The 27,047-nt window shown below is 42.1% G+C and overlaps 1 protein-coding gene across 1 annotated transcript in view; it reads left to right on the top strand.

The window, feature by feature from the left end:
* NMBR (neuromedin B receptor) overlaps positions 1 to 27,047 on the top strand; it is a 376,875-nt gene that overhangs the window by 20,458 nt on the left and 329,370 nt on the right. The window lies entirely within an intron of this gene.

Here is a 27,047-nt window from a genome sequence, read left to right as displayed (position 1 = left end):
ATGCAGACTAAACTGGACTGGGAAAGGAGGCTTGAACCAGACTGGGATCAGAGGATTGTACCAGACTTGGAACGGAGGCTGGAACCGGACTGGAACTGGAGAAGAACAGGCAGATTTAACTGGACTGAAACCAGAGACTCAAACTAGACTAGGACTGGAGCTTGAACCATAATGGAACTGGAGGAGACCAGTAATTTGATCCGGACTGGAACAGGAGCTTGAACAGAATTGACCTAGAGATAAACATGCAGTTTTAATCGAACTGGAACCAGAGACTTGAACCAGACTGGGACTGGAGGCTTGAACTAGACCAGGACCAGAGTCTTGAACCAGATTGGGACCAGAGGCTTGAACCAGACTGGGACCAGGGGAGAAGCAGCAGCTTGAACAGAGACTGAAATGGTGCAGATTATATACTTGCAAATAATGATATGCTGCTGAGTAGCAGAGGCAGACTCAGAGACAGCAGCTTGCAGAGGTCCAGCTGACAGGAGCACAGGTTAAGGCAGTGGATTGGATACAAGAAACACCAACATACTGCAGAGTAGATGACACTGACTCAGAGGCAGCATTGTTCCGATGGTGTGCTAGTGGAAGGTGAAGCTTCAAATAGGCTACTCCCAGCTGTCATTGGATGCAGAGATCATGTGAGTGCAGCATTCAGAATCTGACTGGATAGACCAGTCACTTGACTGCATCCAACATGGTTGTGCCCATGTAGTCCAAGAAATGAAAACAAACAGGAGAGCAGGAACACTGTAGAAGCCCAGGAGAGACACAGCCCACCTGAATAAAGTACCGCTTGACAGTGTATGAGTGACTCAGTCCTAGTTTCGTGACAAATCTCTGGTAAAGGCAAAGGAAGAACCTGGAAACCTTCCATTTAGAACAATTTATGCTTTAGAAAACTGTTCAGAGCTTTTACATTTAGCACTGGCTGAACTTAGCCATCATATATTAAAATGAGGAAGATGTGGCTTATCCAGACCTTTTTGGCAGAGTTTGATTTTACCTTGCAGTAAAGCTGCCTGCAATGTGGCATTTAAACATGAACTGCAGTACTTTTGTTTGTTGGGCTTCTGACAAGGAAATAAGTTTAAAGGCAGATTTGGTCTAAACTTAAACAACCATGCATTTAAGGTAATCTGGAAACATTTGTGAAATGAATGTGGCAGAGTTTTATGGGGAGAAGGAGTATTCACTGACTTTTCTTCCTTTACTTGGATTGGACCACATTCTGTGGACTTGGCTGTGAAACCTCTCTGAAATCTGCAGTGGTCATGGAAATTTTGGATCAAGCCCCTATCTCTGGCTGATTGATACACCGGGAGAAAGGGCATCTTCCTGACTTCATGAATTTTAGGCTTGAGGGCAGCAAAGGACTTTCTAGCTTTATAATAGGAGTGGAACTCATTAGTAAACTCAGGGGTAAATTTACTAAGAATCGAGATAAATCGAGTTGACCATCTCGGGTGATTTATTCATTTTTTTTTTGCTTGTAAATTTACGAAAGGCAAAGTCGGGTGAGTTAGAGAGAGATTTCTCTCATCTCACTTGTAAAACCTCGGGTGAGATAGCAATCTTGAATCAAATCACCATCGGGCCAAATCGGAAGTACTTTTCACCTAAAACATACATCACTCAAATTTACCAAGAATCAGGATGACAAGCTCAGGAGAGATAGGAGCAACTCTCTGTCAAAATCACTTTTCAAACTCTCAACCCCCTGAGCTGTGAGATGGTCAGAAACATACACAAATCATTATATATATTTAAAACCAGCCCTGGACCCTTTCTAATGGGGGACTGATGCCAGAGCCAGGGGTGCCCTTTCACCGAGCCCCCCTGACCATTAGTCAGCCCCGGCCAGGGATCCCTGGGTAGTTGGGGACCCCCCAATAAAGGGGTCACCCTCTCCAGGGCACCCCTGGCCTAGGCTGATAGCTCAGGGCTATCCCCGGCACACTAGGGCGGTGGGTGGTGGGTTGATAGTGTATGTGTAGTGTAAAAGAAAGGGTTAAATATTGTCTTTAGTTGTGGAACAACACGTACCAGCAAGCCTCCCATGCATGCTGGTATTTGGAGAAACACAAATACCAGCATGCAGGACATTATGGGCTCGCTAGCACTTGTAGTTCCACAACCAAAGCAATACATAATAAACACAACATACACTGTGACAGTAAAATTTTATTATAACATACATGCACACTCACTATCACACCCACTATCACACATACTCACCTAGTATCCGAAGTAATCCATAGGGATACCTATAAAAAAATTCCATATTCACCTCTCCTATGTGTAGGTCACGTCCTCTTCTCCAAGTAGGCATCCAAAGGGTTAAAATAAAAAAATGAGTACCCGAATCCAAGCCGGACCGAGCAAAGCTATGTGTATATACGTAGCTTTACTCCACGCGAATGACCGGGGCACACATGGTCCCCGTCATTGAAGGAGCCAGCGGGCAATCAGCGGGCATCTCCGTCGGAACAGCTCGCTAATTGGCTGTGTGCGGTCAGCGTGTCTACTCATAGACTTCTATGGGGAGAATTCTCCATTGAAGTCTATGCTGGGAACCGCGACATTGTATCTACTGCTGTAACCACAAAGGTGACCTCAATCAACCTTGTGGTTACAGCAGTAGATGCAATGAGTAATCTCCTGCAAACCGAGTTACTCGGGAGAGATATCTCATTCTGCTTCACCATCGGCAAACTCGTTTAGCCTCAAATCGCCTGTTGGTAAATTTGTTAAAAAAAAAGGGATTAAATCACCCGCATTTTGTCGAGTTCCAGTGAGATTAATCTCCTTGAAAATCGGGACCATCTCGAATCTTAGTAAATTTACTCCTCAGAGTCACATAAGTTTTCATCAGAAAAATTCAGAAGTCTTTATAAAAAAAAAATTCAAAGCTTTAGGAGCCTACTAGTAACTCAATAAATAAGATGGACTCAATTTCTTTTTCATCCCCTGTCCAGGACATGTAATAAAGCACCAGAGGCATCTGCAATTTTAAATTGGATATTTATAAAGTCTTACCATTAGTGTCAGTAGTGATCTTATCTCTCAATAATGCACTCAGGCAAGGATCTATGGGCCCGACTCAGCATGGATCACAATTGCAACCACAGATGGGTTGACTGTTGTGTACTGCGCATGCATATGTACTGCACTGTGCATGTACGGCGATCACACTGCGATTCCCGATGCACTGTGGATTCCATTGCAGAATGAGTGACAGGCCGTGAGCATTTGGATGTGGTGACGTGAGATTGGTTGCAGAAACTCTGGCGTGCCTGTCCATTTGAACGCCGTTGCATGGGCATGCATAAATGAACAGTAGTTTTGCACTAATTGAAAATTTTAATCAAATATATATATTGGATATGGTAGAAAAGCAAAAAAGATCAAGACGCCAATTATATTAACACGTTTTACATAAAAAAATGACAATAGCTTAATACCAATAAAACAGCACTTCATATAGCTCAATTATATCATAATAGTAGCAATCTACTTAGATTGAAATCTAGTAAACTATATTGAGTGATCTAAAAAGTCTGCTTCTGAACCATCGATGGTAAATTAGTGAATTAGTAAAATACAGTCTGTCCAAATAGGGATCTTACCACATATAAACACAAAGCATAGTATAAGAGTCCGCTCCTTGTTACAGGGGTCGGGTTGGGTGGGTATAGTTGAATTTGGGGGCTCCAATAATTCTCTGACAGGGTGCTGGAATAATTTTGGCCGGCACTGTATAATACCTTCTAAATAGGACAAATGTATATGATGTTATGGGCCATTCCATGAAATGTTCAATATGTGACACTAAAAATCTGTATCTGTGTATCTTTTGCGCATTTAACATAGGTTGACAAATTAAATTATAACTCATTCTCATAGGGTTTCTTAAAAAAAATAAATAAATAACACAAGCTTAATACAAAGAGTTGAGATTATCAAGTAGAAGTATTCTTTATGTCCCATACTTGACATCGACTGGCCCTTATCAGCTTTGAGCTATAATGATAGCTAGAAGGTGATTGGTTGCTATTTGTAGCCTCTCCACCTGCCTTCTTTAGAAGATTTGATACAATTCCCTCATCATATAAGTACAATGGACTTTTTCTTTAAAGTGCAATGTTAGGAAGCATGCAGTAGTTCCCAAGGTCACCAATAAAGGGGGGAATTGGTGCACAGAAAGTATCCAGGCCTGCACATCTGTAGTTTCCTGTGAGGTAACCCCCTCACCCCATGGTGCTGTGACAACACTCACCACCCTAAGCAAACGGTTGTTCTGTACCAGGAACATTCTCTGTTTCAGTTGTCTCTGGGAAATCTGTCCCTGGAGAAATTCTGGAGTAATATCCCTGCATGTGCTGTCACCTTACATGACAATGCTTAATTAGTACAGTACTGTATATATATATGAGCAATTAGTGTTTGTAGTGATGAATCTGCAAGACACCTCCAGATGGTGCTTTTTCCTTTCATAATTTAGTTATCATAGTAAAGCTCTGATTGATGCCAAAAACATTAGACAGCATTTAGACACAGTGAGGATGCTCAGGTTATACACACCAACTCTCCCTGAACATCCAGGAGACTCCCATATATTCATGGAGTCTCATGGACCTCAGAGGAGCAGGTGACCCACCTGCTTCATGCCCACTTAGTGAAATAGATGTTCAATGGGAGGGTGTGGGGCCGATATGATGCACCTTTATGAGAATTGTGTAATTTTTGCCTCACCCCCACTTCGTAGACTGTCGATTTGAGCCATTATGCCATGAGGGGGTGGTGCCTAATAACACAAAGTGCCAACCCCGATGAACGGTCAGCTGCATCACCCCTCACGGCTTCTCCAGAGGGAAGAAAATAAATACCAGCAAGTATGGTTCAAGTAAGTGAGTGGGTGAGGAAAGCAGACTGAGCGGGTTCCCTTACAATATTTGGTTGCTCATTTTCTGACTCATTCTGAGCTTCATGCAAAGCACCACAACTGTGGACAGCAAGATGTATTATCTGTTTTTTCCATCTGCAGCCATCATCATTAGTATTGGCACTTGCACCTACCGCATACTGGGAGCAAAAGAACTGTCAGAAGCAGGTGTCCTATCTCCATACACACTTTTAAGATAAGAACAGACCTCTGGCTATATGCCCATGACACTGCCATTATACTCCCACTAAATGGACCTCTTGCAGGTCCTCAGGGTAACAACCTATTGACATGCAGAAACACCCATTTCCTAGACAAGTAGAACTGGCTGTGCATGTAGCCTCCATGCACAGTTTGCTACAAATTGCTAAATTACTCATATTCAGGCCCTATATTGATGACTCTGTTGGAGTCAATAAATCTAGTGTTTCAAGGCTTGAACTTACACTATTTATTTGAAAAAAAAAGTATTTAAAAAACAAAAAAACTCGGTAGACCAATAAAAAAATCTACTCCTTACAACTAAAATGAAGTTATTGAAGCTAAGGGTGGTCATATTAATTAATAATAATATACATAATTATGTTGATTATTTTAATACATAAAAAATAAATAAAAAAAACAAGCTTTGCCCCTATTAATTTGAACACCACTATAATATCAATGGATCAAAATGCACCACATTATCCCCCTACAGTTGTCAAAAATAATTCTTAACTAAAAAACTCTATTTCTTTGATCTGATGGAGTAAATGAAGTGCTTTAACTGACTAACATATTCTCAGTTTTATTTTTTAAATCCAAAACAGTACCAAAATGTTCTTAAAAATCCAGGAAAGATTTTAACAACCAGCTAATCAATCAGTAAGTCACTATACTTTATGCATGAATCACTTTAGAAGACATGAATATGTATAGTGCCCCTGCAGTGGATTTTTTATTGACTGATAACTTTCAAGTGGTAGTACTGCAAATTAATTGTGCACGAACAACTACAAGCTAAACAGTATAAGTAGCAACACTGTAATGCAAAGTATGCAATATGGAATATTCTCTATAGAGAGCTATCTAATACCACATTGAAACAGAAAGTGTCAGTGGTATCAATTAACTACGTCTGAATAAATCCTTTAGGATCAAAATAATGGATTCTTTTTTTTTCTTACTGCTCCATGCAATGCGTTATTATGCTTTGTGCGAGTGTTGTTTTGACACAATTTTCTTACAATGTACTTTGTGGGATTTGGAAGCTTTTGTGATGGTAATGACAATGCTGGATTTGTCAAAGACATTTTCTGCAAGATATATTAGTTGTTACTTTATTTGTAGATAATAAACTTTTCAAATGTAACCTACAGCAAGATACAAAGTATAAGCAAGCCAAAATCTCTATTTATATTTCCCTTCTCCATAATGAGGATAAAGTAGTTGTTTCCGCTAACACCTTTAACCCTTTGTGTATGTCAGTGATGAGTCAGGATTTTCTGTATACTTCTACCTGGCTCTAGAGCAGCCTCTGTTAAAGACACATTAGTAGCATTATTTGGACAGTGGCTGCAGCAGTTATTGAGATTCTTGCAGATAGTAAAATGTAGTGAAGCCTTTTTAATCAGATAGACTAACAACTTTTTTTTTTCTTGCCTGCTTGGGGCCTGTACTGAATTGAATTACATTCTAAATGCACAATTTGGGCTTAATTCAGAGGTGCACGTAATTCAAAATTAGGGCCTGATTCAGAGCCGGACGCAATTAGCGCTCGCTCGTTCAGAAAAAGGGGGTGGCTATTCAAATGATCCGTTCGCTCTTTGCGGTCTGTTGACGCCTCCATGTCTGAACGAGCGAACAAAACTTGCGGACGTTTATTTGAAAAATACGCCTCCTGGCCGCTCGCATCATACGTCATGTCCGCTATTTAATAGATTAATCGAGTACATCGAACAGCGTATGAACTGCTCGCTATTTTTGTGGTTGGTTTTTCCTACCACTATATTGCGAGCAGTTTTGACTATAAAACAACCAGGTGACGTGGTCAATGACGCTGCTATTGTAATTATGCACATCCATAAAATGCCCGTTTTGACCTTTAAGCACGCCTGCGTTCTTAATTCCACTCCCCGTTGTCAAGCACCTTCCCCTGTTACCACCCACATACGCCTCATCCTGTCACTTAAAGTAACAGGCATTCACTATATAGCAAACAAACGATTTTCAGCCGCACTGACTGGTTCGCGCATGCGTATTATAAACCGTATGCGCAGAAGTGCGAACATCGCTCGGAATGAGCGTACTGCCACTTACGAGTGGCTCTGAATCAGGCCCTTAATGCCCAAAGATACTGTTGCAATTGGGACAGACATGTCAGAAATGGGGCGGTAAAGTGATGGGCATTCCTGGGTGGTGAGGTCGTCTGAAGTGAATGTAGAAAACGTCAGTCTCATGGGCTTGTTATGAAAGTGTCACGGGCAGGGGCATTTCTAGAGAGGAGGGTGCCCGTGTTCTGTCTCTGACACGGGCCCCCACCTCTCTATCTGGTGGCTGGCAGTGCACTGAGCTGTGCGCAGCCAGCACCAGAGTTATAGACTCTGGGCAGTAGAGTGCACCCAGAGTCTATAGAGTATGCGCAGGTCACTGGGAAAATGGCCACGGCGGACATTTTCCCTGTACTGCACATGCGCAAATGATGGGAAAATGGCTGCGGGGCCATTTTCCAGTCATTTTTAGAGCACTGGACCCCAACTCCAACGTGGGACTCCGGAGAGGTAAGTAATGTTATGGGTGCAGGGTGTGCAGTGCGGGGTCCCCCTGGACCCAGGGGCCTATGTGCCCCAAACACCCTGCACCCATTATAGATACACCCCTCGTCATGGGCGTGTCAGTGAAAAAGGCCATGTTCAGTCTGAGAAACTGCACCTGCCACAGTGCTGGTGCAAGGGGATGTAGTTAGGAAGCTGGCAGTCAAAATGCCAACCACCGGCTTCCCGACTATGAATTCCCAGCATGGGACTAATGATAGGCATCTAAACACCGATGCCTATCATCAGCCCCACGCCGAAATCCCAATGCCCGGCATACCGATAGTAAGTAAGCCAGGCATCAAAAGCACTTAACTGCGAGGGGGGGTTAGGATTAGGGACTCCCGGGGGAATTTAGGGTTAAGCACCCTCTGGGAGGGTTAGGTGTAGGCTAGGGGAAGGGGGAGTTAGGGTCAGGTACCACCGGGGGCAGGTTAGGTTTAGGCACCCCCTGGGAGAGTTAGGTTTAGGGTGCGAGGAGGGGGGGTTAGGTTTAGGCACCCCTGGTGGAGGTTAGGGTTAGGCACTAGGGGGGAAGGTTAGGGATAGGCACTCCTAAAGGAGGGTTAGGGGTCTTACCTCAGTCGGGATCTTCAGCTGCCATCCTTCCGGTGTCGGTATTTCATCCGCTGGGCTTTGGTCCGGTATTGATTCACACCGATTCTGGTGCAAGTATTGATAATGTTGCATTACTTGAAAAACTGCAAGAGTGCCAAAATTTTTGCCTGCAACTGTGGACCTCATTCAGATTGAAATGGAGATGTGAAAATCTTAGGATCCGCTACACAGCGGATCATCTTGGTGGCAGGTCACAGCTATTGTTGTCACTGGGATACTGTATCTTGTCCTGATCCATGTTCCGGCTGTTGCAGGCAGCTGGATTCTTGTCTTGTCTGTATATAGCTCTAGCTATTTGTCTGTGTGCAGGATTCAGCTGCACACTAATTAATCATATGTTGTCTGTGTGCCCAGCTCAAGTGCACACTAGCAGTCATTAGGAAGGGCTCTCTGCAGGAAATGCCTTTGATTGGATCCTGTATCACATAAGTTACAGCCAGCCATTTACTCCATGTGGCCTATAGCATTTGTTTGTGGCTTCCGGTTCTAATGAGTAGTTTATCCTCCTGTGTGTTCCAGCTCCTCGTGTCCCAGCATCTGTGTACTCCCTGCAAGTTACATCTATGTAGTGACTGCTGCTTCCCAGTTTGTATGTGATTTACCTGCAAGTGACAACAGAGCTGTGCCTGCCACACCTCAGTATCTATGTGGATTCCCAGCAAGTACATTAAGGCAGTATCAGCTGCACTCCAGTACTGTGAACTTTTTGTTTATTTTTTCCAGCAATCTCAGCAGCTTCTCTGTGTCTTTGTGGCCAATAAGCTAAATAACACCCAGCTGTCTGCACTGCTATTCAGTGCTATGTGCACTATCTCCAATTTACAACTCCTCAGTTTCAGTTGCAATTCATTGTCTGTTTATTCAGGCAAGCAATTAACTTTTACAGCAATTCCTCATATCCCTCAGTGCATACCAGCTATTCAGGCTGCAACTAGCCAAGTGCATACCAGTCCTCAAGACTGCAACTAGCCAAGTGCATACCAGCTATTCAGGCTGCAATTAGCCAAGTGCATACTAGTCCTCAAGACTGCAACTAGCCAAGCGCATACCAGCTATTTAGGCTGCAACTAGCCAAGTGCATACCAACCCTCAAGGCTGCAACTAGCCAAGTACATACCAGCTACTCAGGCTGCAACTGGCTAAGTGCATACCAGTCCTTAAGACTGCAACTAGCCAAGTGTATACCAGTCCTCAAGACTGATACTAGCCAAGTGTATATCAGCTATGAAGGCTACAACTAGCCAATTGCATACCAGTCCTCAAGACTGCAACTTGCCAAGTACATCTCAACCCTCTAGGTCACATTTCAACTAGGAGCCATCTTGTCCTCACAATTCCTTATCAATCGACTCTTTATCAATTGACTCTTTAAGTATCTATTTACAATTGACTCTTGATCAACCAATTCACTATACTCTCCTGATCTTCATGTTCCTGGTATGATTTAATTGTGAATCTTCTCTGAGATTCATAACAGAAATTCATCCAGATAAAACAGTTGCATTTTGCTATCTACTCTGAGTTGACTGAAGACACAAGATTCAGCCACTTTTGAAAGGGTATCAATGTAACAGCAGAGATGCTAAAAATTGTTGATATGTGTCTGGTGGTAATTTGCAGAGTTAATAGTATATATCACTGGATTCACCAGATGTACGAGATAGCGCAGGACTTTACCAGGAGTTTTGTTTATTGTGCACCAGTATTGTTTGTACAGCCATACTCACAGTTACATATGACAGTATCCTGTATGGAGTGGAACAAACAGAGCACCAGCCGGTGATGTATGTGGGTAGTGGTACAAATACTAGTAAGCAGTATGCCTTTACAGGATGTATACTGATGGTCAGGGGCAGAACTAGTGGCAGTGCAGCCAGTGCATTGCACCAGGGCCCACTGTGGTGCAGAGGCCTGCACTCACCACTAGTGTTCCCAGGGCCCCACAAGTGTAGGGCAGACCGCAGTGAGAGAGGTCTGCCCTACACAATACCAAACATACAGCCAGTGGCGGCAGCTGTGTGTTTGTTATAGCAGCCAATGAGAGTCAGACAGACTCTCATAGGCTCCTGCGGCCACGGAGGGAGTTGGCTGGAGCTCACTCATGAGCTCCGCCTTCTGGCTCTCCCCTCAGCAGGTGATGGGAGAGATGTCATGATGTCTGCATAAGGGGCACTACCACTGTGGGCATTGCATAAGGGGCACCACTATTGGGGGCACTGCATAAGGAGCACCACTATTGTGGGCTCCACATAAGGGGCACTACCACTGAGGGCACTGCATAAGGGGCACTGCATAAGGGACACCACTACTGGGGACACTGCATAAGAGGCACTACCACTACTGGGGGCACTGCATAAGGTGCACTACCACTACTGGGGGCATTGCATAAGGGGCACTACTACTGGGGGCACTGCATAAGGGGCACCACTACTGGGGGAACTGCATAAGGGGCACTACTGCTGTGGGCATTGTATAAGGGGCACTACTACTGTTGCCATAATGTGTATTAAGTGCACTGCTACTGTGGGCATTGTGTATGAAGGGCACTACTGTGGGCATTGTGTAAAAGAAGCACTATGTGTCATAACATAAATAAGGGACACTACTATGTGGTATAATGTGAATCAGGGACACTATGTGCAGAGTAATGTGGATAAGATTGTGCTACTGTGTGGCATAATTTGAATACTATTGTGTGACCATGCCCCTTTCTTTTGAGACCACGCCCCCTTTTCCCAGCCTACGGCGCGTATTGTCCCTTTATTGAAAAAGTGCTAAGGGGGGGTGAGTTCCACCACTTCTCTAGGACCACTTTATGCACTGAATGGAAGTGTTCTTTGGGCACAGAGCTGTCACCAGAAATCATGGGTCCCTGTACGGATAAAACAGGCAGGGCCCCCCTCCAACCCAGTGGATGCATATACTATAACATCCCCCTCAGGAAGCAGGGGGGTGTGGCAGGGAGCAGGAGAGGAGTAGAATAAAGGAGATTTGGGAGCTCGCAATAAAAGGACTATAATAAAGAATTTTCAAGTGCTCACTCAATGCTTCAGCTGCTCTCAATCAGACTGTATAAATTGATAATAAATGAAAACTCTTTGTATAAAACATTGAGATAATATATGTATGCACACTGTGTATAATAAGAATTTGTCTAATATTGAGGCATGGACCTACAGTAAAATGCTCCTACAGACATATGGATGCTAGACATAGACAAACATCAATTGTTTTTTTTTCATATTTCCATTTTAATTTTATTAATTTAGAAGAAAAATAATATTACAAAAAAGAAATACAACAAAAAAGAAATACAATAAAAATGACCCATGTAAATATGAAGTTATACAGACAATATATAATATTGATGTATATAAGGCCTAGGTAGTATTAGACTTAACAAGGTATACTCATCCAGTAGTATTTTTAACCTAGGTCGAATAACATAAATCAATAACAACAAATTTATTGCTACCAGCAGCAAGGGAAAGCAAGAAAAGAAAAAGAAAAGGAGAAAACAAATAAATACAAACAAAACAAAAAAAAATAATTATGGTCTCTACTTAAGGTCACAAAATTTATTGAAGAACATTGGTCTAAAAAATCATTATTCAAAACAAATAATAACTAAGTGAATTATTATTAGTAAATTATGTAAGCTGCCCTCACAGATTCTCATTTATCTAAATAGTTTTTGCGTATAGGTGTCTGGCTTCTTCACCCAGTTAAGATATTTAGATCTTAAAAAAGTAGCATAAAGCATTCAAAACGAGTTATAATGATTATATGATAAGGGACCATGAGGGGGTTTCAAACAATTTCATAATGTGTTGCAGAATCCAAAGTTTCAATATACCCTCCCCATTTGCCATTTAAAGGAGTAATGTCCTTCTCTATGTTGGGTAATATAGCTCTGTGATCAAAATATAATATTTGAAGCAACATTCCCTTTAATCTGCTTAGAAACAGTGGAGAAGGAGTCGTCCAAGATTTCAGGATAACTTTTTTTAGCAACAGTGGTTACTAGAGTAACAAAGGGTATAATGGGGCAGATGTATGATAGCGGCACTTAACATGCCGCTATACCGCTTCCTGCTTCGCCTCGTACCGCTTCCTGCTTCACCTCTTTACCAAGGCGAAGCAGGAAGCACTACCGATGAGATGTAAGAACATCTCATCGGCTGGAGAGGGGGAGCATTAACGCCCCCCTCTGGCGCTACCCGTTAGAGACAGCAGCGCATCAGCCTAGTGCTGATGCGCTGTGTCTCTGTCCCGGCCGGCTCCACTGAGCATGCGTGGGATCTCGCAAGTATCGCGAGATCCCCCCTTGGAGCCCTGGAGCCGGCAGCCACCACAGCAGGGACAGCACAGTCCCTCCTGTGGGGATAGTTTAGTGCCAGGCTGTAGCTGTCTATAACGACAGCTACAGCCGGCCGAATGGTCAGACGATCTGACCATTCGTACATAGCCCAGGCTATCGGCGCTGCTATTTTGTAGATAGCAGCGTCGATAATGACCGCCCAGACCCCCAATCATACATCGGGGAGAAGCGGTATCAGCGCACATAACGTGCGCTGATACCGTTTCTGGGCTTCATACATCTTCCCCATTATCTTTATGAGTGGGACTTAATTCCAGTCTGTAAAATTACAGCAAAGCACAGCGTGGGGTAATCGTTGAACATGTACATTAATAATGGATGATATAAACGATGCTACTTTATCCCAAAATTTCCGTATCGTTTGGCCTTCCCAGAATTGGTAAGAAAGCTTGTTACATTGTATATTTACATTTGAAACATTTTTGAAATTACCTACTATCATATATCTCCTCTGACCCTGTGATATGTAAGCTCTCTGTAAACTTTTATAATGTACCTCTTGAAGTAAAGCTGAATGTAGTATAGACATAGTTTTATCAAAGTATACAATGAAATGATTATAGGACAAATCTGGACCCAATTCACCCTGCCACTTGGAGGTTAATTTGTCTCACAGTTTAGTAGCTGTATTTTGCATCAAATCAGCAGTTAAATAACGAGTTTTATAGGGTATAGTACCCAGAGAATGGATTAAAGTCATTAATGGTTCCTTGCCAGATAAAAAAGAGACCATATCATTAATAGATTGGATAAAGTGTCGAGCTTGCAAATACATAAAAAAAGTGATTGCAGGAGAGCATATTTCTCAGATAAGGAGGAGAAAGACAACAGTATGCCTCCTGGATCAAACACATTACGAAATGCCAAGATACCTTTGCTTCTCCATGTTATAAATAAATGATTATCCAATCCAGGTGGAAATAATGTTTTACCCCATAGAATGGTACATAAAGCAGCAGAGTATCTTCTGTGAAATCCTTTATTGATCCCCACCCAGAAACTGTAGATATCTATAAAAAGAATATTGTTACGAATGGACAGCGGAAGAGCGGAGAAAGGAAATTGTAATGAAGCCGCTGGTGAATATGGGACAAATAGGGCTTGTTCCAGTAGCCGATAAGTATATATCTCTGCTCCAGAAACAGTCTAATATATAGCGAAAGAACACTGCTTTATAAAAAATATTGAAATCAGGCATCCCCAAACCACCCTGTTTCCTGGATAAGCAAAGCTTTATAAGAGCAATTTTGGGTTTTTACCCTTTCAATAAAAATTTGATGAACAATTTATCCTACTTTTTACAGTGGGAATTGGAAAAAATGATAGGTAGCATTTGGATAGTATATGAAATTTTAGGAAATATCACACTCTTTAACAAAGCCACCCTACTCAGCAAAGAGCGCTGTATTTATTTGTAATTATTGGTCCAAATAAACCCGTTAACTTGGATTATTTTTATAAATATATGGGGAAAATTTATTTGATAGAGGGCAGCTAGATTAGAAGGAATATAAACCCCTAAATATTTAAGTGAGTAAGAAGTGACTTAAAAAAATTGGGTCATAATCATAACAATATTGGGAACACAATCACCAGACAGAGGCATCACTTCCGATTTTTCCAAATTCACCTTGTAACCCGCAAATGAGCCAAATTTGGTGATATAATCTATGATGACATGAAGAGATATATCAGGTTTAGAAACAAATAGCATCATACATCTGCAAAAACTGCAATTTTGGTTTCAATAGACCCAATCTTTGTAATGCTATGGCCAAAGGCTCCAAGGCCAGTCCGAACAAAAGAGGAGATAGAGGGCACCCCTGCTGGTGCCTCTATAAATTGGAAATGCAGAAGAAATATAGCCTCTGCTTACTGTATGTGTCATAGTTCCCATATAAAGGGTATTTAAAATATGAACAAAGTCCTCTGGGAAACCAAACCTGGCCAGCGATTCAAACAGATGGGCCCACATGACAAGGTTAAAAGCTTTTTCAGTGTCTAATGATAAAGTGAAGGCGAGGTCCGGTGTCCCCAAGCACCTTTGAGTTTGAAGCATAGATAAGATTTTCCTAATATTTGTGACAGAATGGCGATGCCAAATATACCCAGTTTGATCTTCAGCTATAATATCTGGGAGAATAATTTCCAAATGTTCAGCTAATATTTTAGTTGGTAATTTGTAATCTACATTGAGTAGCGAAATGGGTCTGTACGAACTTGGAAGTTTTTGATCTCGTCCCATTTTGTGTAGTAATTTCAAAAGAGCAGAATTAAAGAGTTTAGGCATATAATGGTTCAAAATAATATAATTAAAAACAAAAAGCAGAGGTCCCTTATATTTCAAAAGCAAAATACTAAAGGCCATCTGGCTCTGGAGCCTTAAGGGACCTATCCATTAGCAGATAAACTTGAACGATGAACAATATATTGTTCAGTCATTCAATTTATCTGTCATGGATAGGCCCTGAACGATGACAGATGCGCACTCCCGTGGCCAACAAATTGTGTCTTTCGTCTCTCCAACATGTTGGTCAATTATCGCTTATCGCTTATAGATATTAGAAATATCTGTCAGTTTATAAGCGGTAAACGATGAACGACGAACTTTATTTTTAATGAAAATTAATAGAAGCATAAAAAAAATCCACTCCCTGAATGATGTCATGCAATATCGTTCGTCATTCACAAAAATCTGTCATGTACATGACAGATATCTGTCACCGCAGCCCCAGGAATTTTCAAGGGATAAATCCTTTGTCTTTCATCATAGAGAAAGATCTGATAATGGATAGGCCCCTTTACCCACTGAGAGAGATTTAACAGTCTTAGAGAGTTCAAAAGATGTAATAGAAGCCGTGAGTGTCTCTGCCTGGTCTGTAGAAATTTGGGAAAGGGAAATATTTTTTGATGAATGATATATCATTCAGTCGTTCAATTAATCTATCATGGATAGGCCCTGTACGATGACAGATGCGCACTCCCGCGGCCGACAAATTGTGTCTTTTGTCTCTCCAACATGTTGGTCAATTATCGCTTATCGCTGACAGATATTAGAAATATCTGTCAGTTTATAAGCGGTAAACAACAAACGATGAACGATATTTTTAATGAAAATTAATAGAAACATAAAAAAAATACACTCCCTGAATGATGTCATGCAATATCGTTCATCGTTCGTCGTTTGTAAAAATCTGTCATGTACATGACAGATATCTGTCACCGCAGCCCCAGGAATTTTCAAGGGATAAATCTTTTGTCTTTCATTGTAGAGAAAGATCTGCTAATGAGAGAGATTTAATAGACTTAAGAGTTCAAAAGATGTAATAGAAGCCGTGAGTGTCTCTGCCTGGTCTGTAGAAATTTGGGAAAGGGAAATATTTTTCCAGAATTCGGATTTATTTTCTTTATTGATGGGTTCTTTGGAGTAAAGGTTCTCATAAAAAAGCTTAAACACCTCCAGTATCACCAAACCAGAAATGACCCTAGTACCATCTGGTTTCTTAAGAGCTTTAACTGAGGCAGTGCCCCTTTCCCCATGAAAGAGAGATGAAAGTAATTTCCCAGATTTATTGCCTAGCCTATGAAAATTATATTTATTATTCAATATATGTTTTTCAGCAATTTGTGTAATCAAGGCATCAAATTGAACCTTGCATTGTAGGTATGCAGATTTGAGATGAAAATTAGAGGGGTAAGATTTATAACCTTGGTATGCTGTAGTTACAGCTAATTGAGAACATTTATATAGTTTGGATATATTTATATTGTATTGAGTCACATAAGAGATAATCGCACCTCTAAGAACTGTCCTGGATGTTTGCCAAAATAGCAGAGGGTCTGTATTATGTTATTGATTAATAAACAAAAAGTAATTCCAAACAGATTCCAACATATTGTGAAAAGGGCCAAAATTAGATAAATATGCCTGGAAACGCCATAGCTCGTATGGGCCCTGAGATAGCTTAAATTAAATTGTGACCCAAATAAGAGCATGATATGATAACAAAATAGTTTCAATATCAGCTCCAATTACATTAGGAAGAAGAGAGTCTGAAATTAATAAATAATTCTGGAAAGGGTATTGTAAGCAGCAGAAAGATAGGAATGGGTATGAAATACCGCCGGCCGCATGGCCGGCGGTTCGATTCACATCAGCGGCAGCCCAACAGGAGCAGAGTGCGATGCAGCGGAAGCCCGACAGTGCTGGAAATCCCGATCATGGATAGGTAAGTATCCACTAACCTAACCCCCCTAACCCTCCTTAGGGGTGCCTAACCCTAACTTCCACCCCCAAGTGCCTAACCCTAATCCCCCTCTAAGTGCCTAACCCTAACCACCCCCTTCCCTGCTACCTAAACCTAAGTCTCCCGGGGGGGTGCCTAACCCTAATTCCCCCCCGGGGGTGCCTAACCTTAACCCTCCCTCCCCCTAGCCTAACCCTAACCCTCCCAGGGGGGTTCCTAACCCTAAGTCCCCCCCGGGAGCCCTAAACCTAACCCTCCCCCCTCACGGCTGTCCACTCACGGCGCCCGGCATCACTACGATCGTGATGCCGGGCACTGGTCTCCCGGCGTTGGGGAAATGTGGGCATCTACATCTAGACGCCCGGCATTTCACCCTTGCCGGGATAAGACAGTCGGGAAGCCGGCTGCCGGTATATAGGCAGTCGGCTTCCCGATTGCTTCCCGAAAGATATGTGTATTGTCTAAGTGTATTATGCAGCACACACATCTCTCAGAGATAATTGTTGGCAAAAAAGGGAATACCAATAGGATAAGAATGGGCAGAGGAAAACCTGGGAGATTGCCTATACATTTTAAGTGAAGCTGTAATATTAAAATAACCACCAATAATCAGTTAGGAGACTGCATGTGACAGCAATTGGGTAAGCAGAGACTGGAAAAACTGTTTACTACATTATACACATTAGGGGCATATAGGTTGCATAAAATATAATGAGAACCCTCAATAGACACATCTAGTAACACAAAATGTCCGCAAGGATCAGATACTTTGGAGTGAATAAAGTATTGTAGAGTCTTGCGCAGCAGTATTACTACCCCCTGAGCTCTTGAGTGATAAGAGGCAAAGGAGAGGACCCAGAACTGAGACACATTAAGTTTATCAACTTCTTTAGGAATAAGATGAGTGTCCTGTAATAAAGAGACATCAAGAATTTTTTTCCACTTAATAGGCGAATTAATACCACCCAAATTTTATGAAGAATTTTAAGTATAAATATTTTAAGTGTACCAATATATTAAACACATGAAAATAGGATGATGGGCAGAATAACTAAAACATAAGCTGAGATAATATAGCGAACATCAAAAGCTTATTTCCATGGAGAGGCATAAACCATGGTGCCACCCTACAGCAACATATATAACAGAAGAAACGTATCCACAATTATATTTGATATGAAAGACCATATTATGAATTTAAGACCAAAAACATAATAAAAACAAACAACAAGAAAAAATATAAAAAGAAGAGCTTTTACTCCATAAACAGGAGATAAAGATAAAGAAAACTTTTAGACTTTTAGACCTCCGGAGAAATAAAAGAAAAAAACATATCACTATATATGATAGGTATTCGTACCAAATACAGCTCCTAAACGCTATAGTAGGATCCATGAAAAAAACAAGACATATCATTATAGTAAATTAAATAAAAAGAAAAAGACAAGTTAAGGCATACAATTTATATAATATTAAGGGATAGACTCAAATAAGATGAAGAACAACTAAGTATTTCCTTTTCCAACACCCACTTTTACTGGTTTTCTAATTAGATCCATGGAGTTATCTTTCATTATATTTAGAACTAAGGAAGATCAGCAAAATGAGTGAAATATCTTAAAACAAGCTTTCAGCTTACTTTGATCAATTTTAAGTAGAAGAGAAATTAGTATATATCTCTAAATATCCCATAATACAAATATGGTTAAATGTCTCAGGGTAGATCTCCTTTTCCCTCTTTTCCCCCTCTCCCCTCTTATCCTTCCTCCTTTAAAAAAGCATAATACCTATCATGAGACATTTTATTTTAACTAGTAGCTAATAAGGAGTATACCTCTTTAATAGAGGAACTTATCACAGAAAAGTTTTTATCTGTACTCTGATATATTATTTTCTAGTCGCTACAACTCAAGTCAATTATTTTCCAAACATAGGTTCCCTGTTATTTCTGTGAACTCTGGAAAGATTGTCATATATCGTAGATTACAAATGACCAAATCAGTGAAATATTGTTTTGAAACTTAATAATTGACTAAAAAAACACACTTATGTTTTCTTATCCAAAAAATGTAAAGCATCTTCTGGTGAACTAAAGTCTATGAATCCTGACTCCAGAAAAATCCTCAGACAAGCAGGGTACAATAGAGCAAACTTTTGTCCTTCTTTGATCAATATTGCCAAACTGGTGAAAATTGTTTTCTAGCTTTTGATGTCTGCTGAATTGTCCTGAAATAAATGGAGTTGATGGCCTTCCTATTCCAGGTTGACTATCTTTCTCGAGGCAGTCCATAGTGCCATTTTATGAAGGACATTTAGACATCTGAAAATCACTGCTAGGTCTGACACTTAAATTCTCTCTAGTAAGGCCAGTACGATAGGCTCTATCGATAACCGTATTGACACACTCATTAGATACCAGTCATAAGGTTGGCAAGGTATCAGTTAAACATTTGTATAATGATATCCCATGAAGGGTCTCTGGGAGACCGATTAACATTAAGTTATTTTTCCTAGAGCAGTTTTCCAGATCATCTCATTTGTCAGTAATCTAATTCTGTGTTTTATTTAAGAGAACAGACTGTTGCTTCAATATTTCTAAATCATGACCACATTCACCCAGATGGGTGTCAGTTGTATCTACTGTATTCGAGAGGAAAGCTGTATAATTTGATATTTAAGTTCCTCTACAGTATCTGCTAATTGTTTAGCTTGTTCCTGGAAAAGTGGTTGCATTGTATCTTGAATTGCCTTCACAATATCTTCATAAGTAAGGGGTATTGGGGATAACCCCTGTGGAGATTGATTTGTACTGCTGGAAAGTATAGGAGGGGAGATTTTAGTTTTGACCACTTGAGATTCCCTGATCCCAGGAGAGTCTGTAATAGCAGCCATAATAGGAGCTGTTTTTTCTCCTTTCTCCACTCTCTTTCTATTTCTCCCTGGCTTGGTGGGTGAGAGGAATTTTTCCATTCAAAGCAGAACTTTTAAAAGAGGGCACTCTTCTCTCCCTCTTCTCCTTTTCCCTTCTTCTTCCCTCCACTTTTTCCCTATCCTCCTTCTCCTTACTTTTTATATATATATGGTGCACTGCCTAAATGCACGTCGTCATTCCCTGAGTGCTGCCAGACACCGCACAATTGTATGCGGGATCTAGAATCTATTATTGAACATATGCTGATGTAAATTTGATGAAAAGTGTGCATGTGTAAAGAGATATATATGTGAGAAGATTATATTTGAGTGGGGACAGAACATCAATGAACCCATTGAGTCCTTTACCATACTTGAAAAGTATCTTACTGTGAACACACGTTAGAGGAACTGCTGGGAATCATGATTAGAATAATGGCAAACCTCATTATCATGTATAACCTATACAGCACTCTATTATGAAAGTCCCATTTACATAACAAATCACCTAAAAATTAAGGGATTTAGGGCCTGATTCAGAGCCACTCGCTATCGGCAGTATGCTCGTTCCGAGCGATGTTCGCACATCTGCGCATGCGTACGGTTTTTAGTACGCATGCGCGAACCAGTCAGTGCGGCCGAAAATCATTTCTACGCAATATAGCGAGTGCCTGCTATTTTGAGTGACAGAATGAGGCGTATGTGGGTGGTAACAGGGGAAGGTGCTTGAAAATGGGGAGTGGAGATCCGATCGCAGGCGTGCTTAAAGGTCAAAACGGGCGTTTTATGGGTGTGCATAATTAATATAGCAGCGTCAATGACCACGTCACTTGTTTTTTTTTAACTCAGAACTGCTCGCAAAATAGCGGTTGAAAAAACCAACCACAAGAATAGCGAGCAGTTCATATCCTGTTCGATGTTCTCGATTAATCTAATAAATAGCGGACATGACGTATGGTGCAAGCGGCCAGGGGGCGTTTTTAAGATATAAAAGAGCGTATGTTTTGCTCGCTCGTTCAGACTTAGAGGTGTGAACAGACTGCAATGTGCGAACGGATCATTTGCATAGCCACCCCTTGTTTATGAACGAACGAACGCATATAGCGTATGGCTCTGAATGAGGGCCTTATGCCTGTGATAGGAATTGTCAGTACAACTGTTCTTTGCTACTAATATATCTGCTGTGAGCATTTATGTATATAACATTTGAAAAGAGACATGGATACTGTTACAATTGTATAAACTATCAAGTGTCCACCTAGAGAACTCTCGGGATTAGGGACATATACTTTAGATAGGACATTCTATAGATATAATAGTACCATGCAATAATGCTGTAAACACAAACAGTGTCATCATCAGATATTTGTATAGATAGAGAGATTTAATGGACCGGCAGCAACAGGAAGTGTTTTAATCACTTATTTCATATCTCTTTTTCACATTCTATTCTTTACAATTTTCAATTATTTTGCTGTAAATCTATATATCATATTTTAAAGGAATATTAATAGGGGTTATTTTTTAATGACAATTCAGAAATCACAATACGGGCATATTAGACCCGCAAAACTGCACTGGACATCATATCTTATTCTTCTCCTCCTTTGAAACAATATCATAGATATATATATATATATATATATATATATATACACTATATATATTTATAATTACCACTGAGGAAGTCCAAGAGGATGAAACCCATTGGAACTGCATCACCAGCCTTTTCTGAATGTGGATGTTCCTAGACACTGCTAAGAACTTTTTGCTATATACAAGATAAGCACTTTTACTATTATTTTTCACCTCAGTATTGTTTTCCTGTATTCCAAACAGAACTACGGAAAGACTGCTGCCACCTTTACCAGAAGGACTTGTGTATTCACTACACACATTGGACTCATGCTCCTTATTACACCTCCTACACAAAAAATATTTTGGGCATAAACTTGCGCACTATCCTAAAAACACTACCTACAATTGGGTGTAGTAGGTAGGTATGGCCAGCGGTTCAAATTCCGACAGTGGCAGCCCAGCAAAGGTGAAGATCCCGATCATCCCTAAGGTAAGTATCGCTAACCTAATTCCACCCCTACCCCTAACCCTCCCTTAGGGGTGCCAAACCCTAACCTCCCCCCAAGTGCCTAACCATAATCCCCCTCTAAGTGCCTAAACCTAACCCCCCCTTTCCTGCTGCCTAAACCTAAGTCCCCCGGGAGGGTGCCTAACCCTAACCCCCCCTTCCATAGTGATCTGTGCAGTGCTTCACAATCCACTGCAGTTTGACAGTGTATTCTATCAGAGATGGGTAATCTGACAGGGTTTTAAAAATATATGATGGACATCGCCGTCAGACTTCTATTGATTCTCATATTCGATAGATAGTAATTACAGTATGTCCATAGGATTGCAATATACGTATGGCAAAACTGAGCTGTAGCAAATTTACCCACTAGTCTTAAATCGTTTTCTACACTGAGGGCCTGATTCAGACCCTCTCGTGAGCGCTATGCTCTCGCAAGCGGGTCGATGGTGGCCCAGTGCGCATGCGCACGACAGAGCCTGTTCCATTGTGTGCATGCACGAGACCCAGATAGTGATGGGCAGACCGTTGCTCTGGGTCTCATACCAAAGGGGGTGTGCTGTCGATGTTGAGTGACAGCACGCCCCCTTTGGTGGGCGGGCCGGGGGAGTGGCTGCCCAAACGGAGGCGTTCCCATGTAAACGCCTCCATTTGGGGGCGGCCCCACTGACATCACAAGTGATGTCAGTGGGAGAGATTTTGGCTCTGTGTGAGCCAAAATCTCTCTGGGGCTTGCAGCAACGAGACCCTACCACAAGGGTCTCGTCGCAAGCCCGATGGTCGTGATGGTCTTGACCATCGCGACCATCTTCCTGGCTGCTCGCTATAGCTGTGGGTGGTCAACCACAGCCATGCGAGCGGCCAGGAGGCCGCTCTGAAAAACAAGAAGGCCGGCCCTGATTCAGAGCGAGCGCTCTGTCAGAGCGTCCGGCTCTGAATCAGGGCCTGAGTTCTGTTTTCACAAAATTGCACAAAAACTTATGACTTTTGTCACACAGTTAATATTTTCCATATTTTTTGTCCTGCATGCAGCAACCAGCAATGGTTCTACATGGACATACCACATTTCCGCCCAGTAAATCCAATAAGTTTTGATTTGTGGCCCCTCAAACACCTTTCCCCCCTTCTCAGAAGATTAACCTGGCAGAATGCTATTTGTTTGATTCAGCCTTAACCAGTTAATGGTGTGGTCATATGTAAAGCCACCGGAGCCAGAAGTGCTACTGCTGGTAAGGTCACAATACATGTGACGACCCCAGATGCTCTGTCCCCCAGATACTGCAGAGTAGATATGTTTTGCACAAGTGCAGAACAGATCTTCTCCTTCTGCTTTGGGCCCCCTGCAGTGATTCAGCAGTTTGTGACTGCCGACATCACTGCCGGAATCGCGCCCGAGAATGACATGTGCCTACAGTTGAAGTGTGAAGAGAGGAACATAGGGCCTGATTCAGAGCCGAACGCTCTGGCCAGAGCGCTCGCTCTGAATCAGGGCCCTTCTCCATGAAAATGGAGCATCCTCCTGGACGCTCGCATAGCTGTGGGTGACTATCTGGCTTGCGACGGAGACCCTGCAGTAGGGTCTCGCTGCCACAAGCCCTGGAGTGATTTTGGCTCTATCAGAGCCAAAATCACTCCCACTGACATCACTAGTGATGTCAGTGGGGCCGGGTTCAGACGGTAGGCATTCCCATGGGAACGCCTCCGTCTGGCAGCCACGCCCCTGGCACGCCCACCAAAGGGGGCATGCTGTCAATCAACATCGACAGCACGCCCCCTTTGGTGCGAGACCCGGACCGACGGAGAGCCCGTCGCTATCCGGGTCTCGCGCATGCGCACAACGGAGCTCCCTCCAGTGGGGCAACATCGACCCGCTTGCGAGCATCCTGCGCTCATGAGCGGGTCTGAATGACCCCCATAGTTCCCCTCTGAGCACCGGTATGCTGATCTCTGCATGTGCAGAGATCAGCTGCAGCAGGGAGGACTGATAATCACCTCCCCTGCACCACGTTCCGCTGCACTCTTCATCAAGGAGGTGAGGGGGCACTGCTAGGCACAGGGGGGGACACATACAGTGGCACTAAGGGGAGGGGTTATAATGAATGTTATAAAGTTTTTTTTGGCCTGGGGAGATATACAGTATATATATATATATATATATATATATATAAACAATGACTATGGGACCTATTCATCATGACATAATTATTATCACTAGAGATAATTATCTTTTAAATACGCCGCGAGTTTAAAAAATGTTTTTGGAGGCATTCATCATGCCTCCCTAACAAAAGTGTCACTTCTGAAAAGCTTCTCTTTTTACGGAGTCAACTTTTTGAAAAAGTGATACTTTTCCCCATATAGCTGAGGTATCAGGATTTCCTCACTGCTGCATGAATCTCCCCTCTCTATACCCCCTCTGTTTCACCTCCTCCCCCCGCATCCTCCAGTGTTCAGCCACAACCCCCTGTGGCCACCACGGGTGTCCGATTGGGCCCCCTGTGGGAGTCAGATCCATGCCCACCTCCCCCCATGGGTGTCCAAACCACCCCCTCCCACCCACGGGTGTCAGATCTGCGCCCCCTTCCCCCCGCGCATGTCTGATCCACCCCTCCCACAGGTGACCGAGCCAGCCCCTCTCCCCCCTGTGGGAGTCTGATCTGGCCCCCCTCCCCACTGCGGGTGTCTGATTCAGCCATCCCCATTGCTGTCGCATCCTCTACCCTGGCTCACCTGTCTTGTGCCGGTCCGGGCCACATGTCTGCGGTTCCACGGAGCTCTTAGTTACAGGGCTCTGCAGTGCAGACAAAGCAAGGAGGGATCTTAATAGATCCTTCTGCTGTTGCTGGCCATGTAAACAGCAGCCTGTGAAGATTTTCGGGGGCTGAACGCCATCTCAGGATGGCGTTCAGTAACACCATCAATTTCCGAACAAAATGCTTTTTTGGAACGTGATGAATGGCCCTGACACTTACTTAAGTATGTGAAAATGTAAATTTTCACCTGCGTTTGTAAAAAATAAGTGATGATGAACAGGCCCCTATATATAGTTTCACATGGGGAGGGTGTTAAACTGGGGACCCATTGTCCCTGGGAGTAAGGGTGGGGGCTCTGCCAGCTGACCTATTACCACTAAGAGGGCTGCGGTTTATACTGCTGGTGATTTTTTGGCACTGGGGTCTATTTTTCATGGTGGGTGAGAAGTGAAATTTCAATATGGGGCCTATGGACATGGAGATTGAGGGGGTGCAAAACACCCCCTAGGTATATTTTTTTAAATAAAATATTAAATATATATTTTAAAATACGTTTTGACAAAAAAAAATGTCAATTAAGTGGTTAATATACTGTATATTCATGGTAAAATCTTAAGCTGGGTACACACTGGCAGATATATTGGCCGATCTACAGTATATTGTGTGCCCATCGGCCAGTGTGTACCAGCAATATGTCTGTGAATTACATCGTTCACAGACATACTGACTCAGCTGTGCTGCACAGCTGATGGCAGATATATCTGTCCATCGAGCTGTGTGTATAGGCGATCAGCCAACCACACGTACACGTGCAGCGCAGGCCGGTGAGGAGTTTGACTGGGGTGGTGCACCTGTCAAACCGTAACTCAGGTGTCCTAAGGTGAGCTCAGGGAGGATAGAAACCTCCCATTTTTCTGGGACTATCCCGCTTTAGAAGAGATGCCGTGCATCTTTTCACCAATGTAGGGAGATCCTGGGGGCTGCCCAGCATCTCGGAGAGTGCTGGGCACACCCCCACAGTGATGTAAATGGAGGTACCGCGAGCATCTGCCCCATTTTTCCAATGCCCCGCCGCTTTTCCTTGAAGCCTTGTCCCTTTTTTGGTCATCGGTGTGCTACCTGTCCCTATTTGGTAAACTGAAATTTTGGGAGGTATGGTTTTATAACCAATTCAAACCCTTTTCTCTCCTTAGATCTCTCCTTAGTTAGATATACTTTTCACAGGACTTCACAGTCCTGCAAGAGTAGGTACTGTAGCAGAATGGATAAGCATTCCTGAGAAAATCCTCTCCTATCCCTTCTAAAAATACAATTAAATATCAGTGAAGGTTAGAAACCATTTACAGTAAATGTTTATAGAGGACATAGTTAGCAGGGAATAAATACCTTTTCCTGCACCTTCATTTACAAGAAAAGGATAATTAAAAGTTGAAGGAGAACATCATGCTCTCCCTGCAATAGATATAAATACTCTCTGTTGTCCATTTCAATTCAAATAGAAATGTAGACAATTTGAACTAAATATTTTTTAGCATTTTTTATTATGTTATATTATTAATTGGTATCTACACGAGTTTGTCTAATGCTGGGTACATACAGTTGTTCATCTCACTACTGGTGGAGAGCTGGTTGGGCTACTTGATATGGTTACAAATTTGGGAAAGTTTCTACTATACATGTAGTATCAAGAGAACCACTTATGCACATGACTTGAAGTACTTTAGTCATATTAAGCATGTGGAAGGGTGTATTCAATGTCTTGGGCACTGCTACGGACTTAAAGACATCTATTGCTAATCAGTCTAAATACTACAAGACTTATCTGATCAGAATCATTAATGTATAAAACATTGTGTTGAAAATTTTCAAGCATGGTGGTAAGAAGCAGTAAGTTATAACAACAAATGAGATATTTTATTTATAAGCCTAGCTACATAGACCTGACATTAAAGCGTAATATTTATTGTTTGTTAAGGGGTACCATACATTTGCCCTCCTGCATTACAGTACAGTATGTCCATACATCAGACCCAATGTTTTTAATATTTTTCATTATACAGAAAGCCTGAACAGTTTGAAAGTGAATAATTTAGATAACCACAAGCTAGACTTGTTTAGTTTTTCTTTAAATCTAGACCCTTAGTCAGCTTGTCATTGAATGTCGGTTAGCAAAGAATATTTCCACAGTATGTGCAGCTACAGTATGGCACCAGTGCTTGGATAAAAGGCAAGTGTAGATTGAATGCTTCAGATAAGGTTGTCCAGTGACATGACTGACACTTGTGTTGCATGTTCAGAGTAGAAGCTAC

The sequence above is a fragment of the Taudactylus pleione genome, unplaced genomic scaffold, assembly GCF_031769625.1.
Source record: "Taudactylus pleione unplaced genomic scaffold, aTauple2 ptg000006l, whole genome shotgun sequence".
NCBI lineage: Eukaryota > Metazoa > Chordata > Amphibia > Anura > Myobatrachidae > Taudactylus > Taudactylus pleione.
This window is presented reverse-complemented; position numbering and strand designations above follow the sequence as displayed.